At 40.7% G+C, this 5,751-nt stretch overlaps 1 non-coding gene across 1 annotated transcript; it reads left to right on the top strand.

Annotated features, from left to right (window-relative positions):
- Positions 1 to 5,189: 5,189 nt before the first annotated feature.
- On the top strand, positions 5,190 to 5,297 carry LOC148544744 (small nucleolar RNA R71). Its single transcript, XR_015901740.1, has one exon. It is a non-coding gene; the product is annotated as a small nucleolar RNA R71 (small nucleolar RNA).
- Positions 5,298 to 5,751: the final 454 nt, after the last annotated feature.

The following is a 5,751-nucleotide window of genomic DNA, read 5'->3' as shown; positions in this document are numbered from 1 at the left end:
GTAGAAAATACAACACCAATGGAAAATTAGTGAATTTAGAAAAGAAAATAAAAACATGCACAAAGTTAAAAAAAGAGAATGAATGAATGAAAAATAAAAATAGAAGAGTCATTAACAAATGCAAATGCAAATGCAAATGCAAATGTAGGCTATATGTAGCTATATGCAGAGATTATGAGAAGAGTCATTAACAAAAATAAAAATAGAATAAAGTAAAATAAAACTAAGACTGAAACTGAACGATCATACCATGGTGGGTTGTCTCCCACCTAGCACTTTGCTTTTACGTCCTTAAGTTGGACGCTCCTCAGACTCATTCTACTTCTGTTGGTGGGTCTTCCAAGAGAAAGACCTCTAGTTCCTTGTGATCCTTCGTCTTCTCACCAGGATAAAGCTTTAAATGATGTCCATTGACTTTTAGAAATTTTGAGCTAGAAGGATGACGCCGGTGGAAAACTCCGTATGGCTCTGCCTTTTCTATTCTGTAGGGACCTTCCCATCTTGTTCTCAGTTTACCTAGCATAAGCCTCAGTCTGGAGTTATAAAGAAGAACTAACTCCCCTGGTCTGAATTCTCTCCTTTTTATATGCTTGTCATGGACAGCCTTCATCTTTTCTTTATATCTCCTGGAGTTGTCATATGTTTCTAGGCGAAGATTCTCCAATTCTGTTAGTTGCAGCTTTCTTTCAGCACCAGCTTCCTCAAAATTCATGTTGCACTCCCTCACAGCCCAGAAAGCCTTGTGTTCTACCTCTACGGTAAGGTGGCAAGCCTTTCTGTATACTAAGCGGAAGGGGCTCATCCCAATGGGTGTCTTGTACGCTGTTCTATATGCCTATAGTGCATCTTGTAGCTTGGCACTCCAGTCCTTCCTATGAGGTTTTACTATCTTCTCCAAAATGCGTTTAATCTCTCTGTTAGAGACTTCTGCTTGCCCATTGGTCTGTGGATGGTAAGCTGTTGCTACTTTATGAACTATCCCATGCCTCTTCAGTAATCCTGTTAGTCTCCTGTTACAAAAGTTAGTGCCTTGATCGCTCACGATTGCTCGTGGTGATCTAAAGCGACAAATAATATGATTTCTAACAAAGGAAACAACAGTGTTAGCATCATCAGTACGGGTAGGAATTGCTTCCACCCATTTAGAAACATAATCTACAGCTAACAATATATAAAAGTAACCATTAGAATTTGGAAATGGACCAATGAAGTCAATGCCCCAAACATAAAAAATTTCACAGAAAAGCATAATCTGTTGAGGCATCTCATCTCTCTTAGATATATTACCAAACCTTTGGCAAGGCGAACAAGATTTACAAAATTCAGCAGCGTCTTTAAAAAGAGTAGGCCACCAGAATCCACAGTCTAGAATTTTTCTAGCTGTTCTTTGAGGGCCAAAATGTCCTCCACTCTCAGATGAGTGGCAGGCCTCTAAAATGGACTGGAATTCTGATTGAGGCACACACCGTCTAATTACCTGGTCAGCACCACACCTCTATAAATATGGATCATCCCATATATAATAATTGGACTCGCTTTTCAGCTTGTCTCTTTGATGCTTAGTAAAATTTGGAGGAAAAGTGTGGCTAACTAGATAATTAGCTACAGGTGCATACCAAGGAACTACTTCAGATACTGCATGTAAGCTATCAAATGGGAAATTATCATTTATAGGAGTGGAGTCTTCTTTAATGTGCTCAAGGCGACTCAAGTGGTCTGCCACTAAATTCTGGTTACCACTCCTATCCTTAATTTCTAAATCAAATTCTTGCAGCAGCAGTATCCAACGTATTAGCCTTGGTTTGGACTCCTTTTTAGCTAATAAATATTTTAGAGCTGCGTGGTCTGAGTATACTACTACCTTAGTACCAAGTAAATAGGCTCGGAATTTATCCAGAGCAAAAACAATAGCTAGAAGCTCTTTTTCAGTAGTAGTATAATTAGATTGAGCAGCATCTAAAGTCTTAGATGCATAAGCAATTACAAAGGGATCTTTACCTTTGCGCTGAGCCAGCACCACTCCTACTGCATGGTTGGAAGCATCACACATAATTTAAAATGGCTGGCTCCAGTCTGGTCCTCTCACAATTGGGGCTTGAGTTAGGGCGATCTTCAGCTTATCAAACGCTTGCATACAATCCTCACTGAACTCGAACTCAATATCTTTCTACAGCAATCTGGATAAAGGCAATGCTACCTTACTGAAGTCCTTAATGAATCTCCTGTAAAAACCTGCATGGCCAAGGAACGAATGGACTTTCCTCACGGAGGAGGGGTAAGGTAAACTAGAAATAACATCCACCTTTGCTGGATCTACAGAAATGCCAGTATTAGATACAACATGTCCTAGTACAATTCCCTGTTTTACCATAAAGTGACATTTCTCAAAATTTAATACAAGGTTAGTACTAACACACCTGTCTAATACTCTAGATAAACTATCCAAGCAAAGGCTAAATGAATCACCATATACCCTAAAATCATCCATAAAAACTTTCATGCAGTTCTCAATGAGATCAGAGAAAAGGCTCATCATACATCTTTGGAAAGTAGCTGGTGCATTACACAAGCCAAAAGGCATTCTTTTATAAGCATAAGTTCCAAAGGGACATGTAAAAGTAGTCTTCTCCTGATCCTCAGGAGCTATATGAATTTGAAAATATCCTGTATAGCCATCTAAAAAGCAATAATGGGATTTACCTGACAGGCAATCAAGCATTTGATCAATGAATGGCAAGGGGTAGTGATCCTTGTGAGTGGCTTGGTTGAGACGCCTATAGTTAATGCAAACTCTCCATGAGTTCTGCACTCTAGTTGTCAGGAGTTCTCCATGCTCATTTCTTACTGTTGTAACTCCAGACTTCTTGGGCACTACTTGTACTGGACTGACCCATTCACTATCTGAGATGGGGTAAATGATATCTGCTTCAAGTAGTCTGGTTACTTCTTTCTTGACAACTTCTAAGATGGTGGGATTCAATCTTCTTTAAGGTTGACGGACAGGCTTTGCTCCATCTTCTAAGAATATTCTGTGCTCACAAACTTGAAGGCTGATGCCTACTATATCCGCCAAGCTCCATCCAATTGCTTTCTTATATTTTCTCAGCATACTGAGCAGTTGCTCTTCTTGTTGAGAGGTGAGTTCCCGTGCAATGATAACTGGGAACTTCTGCTTATCCTCAAGGTAAGCATACTTGAGGTGTGGAGGGAGGGGCTTTAATTCTAATTTCTGCTCATAGCTAGGCTCTGGATCATCCGGGGCTGGTGATAATGGTAAAAGGGTCTTCATTATTTTCAGAAAGTGTCTCCACACTTGGATCTTGCTCCATGTACTTCTCTTCTAATGCTTCCTGGTGAACTTCAACTACAGTTTCATCAATAATGTCGCACTGGAAGATAGAGTGATCTTCTGGAGGATGCTTCATAGCTTCATTTAAACTGAATTTTACTGTTCTGCCATCTATCTCAAAGGAGTAAGTTCCTGAGAATGCATCCAGCTTGAACTTTGAAGTCTCCAGGAATGGTCTTCCAAGCAGGATTAATGATGGTCTTCCTGAGTCATTAGGGGGCATTTCCAGGATATAGAAGTCAATGGAAAATGTGAGCCCCTTAATGCTCACTAATACGTCTTTAGCAATTCCAACTACTGTAATATTGCTTTTATCTACTAACACAAAATGAGCTGCTGATTTTTTTAAGGGAGGGAGCCTCAAAGCATCATATATAGACAATGGAATTATACTAACACATGCTCCTAAATCACACATGCAGTAAGAAAATATCACACCTCCAATGGTACAGTTAACCATACATGGACCTGGATCACTACATTTTTCAGGTATACCTCCCATTAAGGCAGATATAGAACTACCTAAAGGAATAGTTTCTAATTCATTAATTTTATCTTTATGTATGCATAAATCTTTTAGAAACTTTGTATATTTAGGTACTTGCTGAATAACATCAAAAAAGGGAATAGTTACCTCAACCTTTTTGAATATTTCTACTATTTTGGGATCAAGTTTCATCTGCTTTCTGGGCTTCTTTGCAAGTTGTGGGAATGGAATAGGAAGGGCCTTACTTGCAGCTTCTGCATCCCTTGGTGTTTCATTCTGTGGTTGAGCTGCTTCTTCTTCAACTATGTTTTGTACGTCTTTTTCCTCTTCAGCATCTTCCACTTCCACTACATCTTCAGCTGGGACGTGTTCTGGTAGGCTTGGCTCCTCCTAGTTCCTCTCTTGGAATGTGGTTCCGGACCTCAAAGTGATGGCATTGATGCCACTCTTGGGATTAGGTAGGGGTTGAGAAGGAATTCCACTGGAGCTTGAAGGTTGATTGGTGGAATTAGGTGATGAATCTAACTGGGAAACGAGGGCTTGTGAAGTAGCAGTCATGCCATTTAAAGTAGAGTTCAGCTGTGTCTGCATGTCTTGTTGTCCTTGTGCAAGAGAACGGAGCATCTCGTCATTTGATGAGGAATTGAAATAAGTGATCTGAGGAACCTGTTGTTGGTTGTGCTGGAATCCTTGAGATTGTCTTAGGTGAGGTGCTCTGTAAGGCTGGTTCTGATTCTGCTGTCTGTTGTTATTCCACCTCTGGTTTCCATTGTTATCTCTGCCTCCTCTGTTATAGTTATCCCTCCAATTATGGTTAGAATTATCTCTCCAACCTTGATTGGAGTTATCCTGCCATCCTTGGTTATGGTTTCCACCTTGGTTGTAATTGCCGCTTTGTTGATTGTATCCTTGATTCGGGCGGTCATAGAAGTTATGAGTAGCTGCCACAGTGTTGTTTTCCTGTTGGAGCTACGAACATTCATCAGTATAATGACTATAATCAGCACATATTCTGCATACTCCTTGGGGAACTAACTGTTGGCTCTGTTATGGTGGGTGAGGCTGAGCTTGTTGTTGTTGGTTCAACTGCATTTGCTTCAGTAGGTTGGTGATTTCACATATACTCTGTGTAAGAGCAGTAGTCTCAATGCTAGAGGAAACCTCTGCAACAGCTTTTGAGTGGCTGCGCCTCTGTCTGTGATTCCTAGTAGATTCAGCTAAGTCGCTGATTAGTTGCCATGCTTCATCTGTGATTCTGTACTTTTTCATAGAACTATTACTAGCAGCATCCAGTGTAGTCTTATCCTGGGGGTTCATGCCTTGAGTGAAGTAGCTGATCAACACTAGTCTGTCAATCATGTGATGGGGGCATGCATCTAGAAGGTTCTTAAAATGCTCCCAGTATTCATAGAGAGTCTCTGAGTCACCTTGAACAATGCAGGAGATCTCTTTTCTCAGTCTATCTCTGACTTCAGCTGGGAAGTATTTTTCCAAAAATTCTCTCCTGAGTGTATCCCAGTTGGTAACAGTCGCTTCAGGTTGGGAGTAGTACCACTCCCTTGCCTTTTCCTCAAGAGAAAATGGGAAGGCAGTTAATAGAATAGAAGTTTCATCTGCACCATTACGCCTGACAGTAGAACAGGCTGTCTGGAAATCTCTAAGGTGCTTAATAGGCTCTTGAACAGGTAAGCCATGAAACTTGGGCATCAAGTTCATTAGTGTAGTCTTCAATTCAAAATCTGCAGCCAGATTTGGATGATGCACTTGATAAGGTTGTAGTGTGAAATATGGGACTCCAGCTTCCTGGAGAGTAATCCTCCTAGGTGCTGCCATGTTACCTGCACATGAATCAACTGGATCAGTAGTAAAGGAGCTTGTCTCGCTCTCAGATGGCGATTCAGATTTGCCCTCAGAT

The sequence above is a fragment of the Arachis ipaensis genome, chromosome B9 (genome assembly GCF_059453495.1).
Source record: "Arachis ipaensis isolate K30076 ecotype BB chromosome B9, ASM5945349v1, whole genome shotgun sequence".
Classification (NCBI taxonomy): Eukaryota; Viridiplantae; Streptophyta; class Magnoliopsida; order Fabales; family Fabaceae; genus Arachis; species Arachis ipaensis.
The sequence above is the reverse complement of the archived record's forward strand: the minus strand, read 5'-3'. Positions and strand labels throughout refer to the sequence as shown.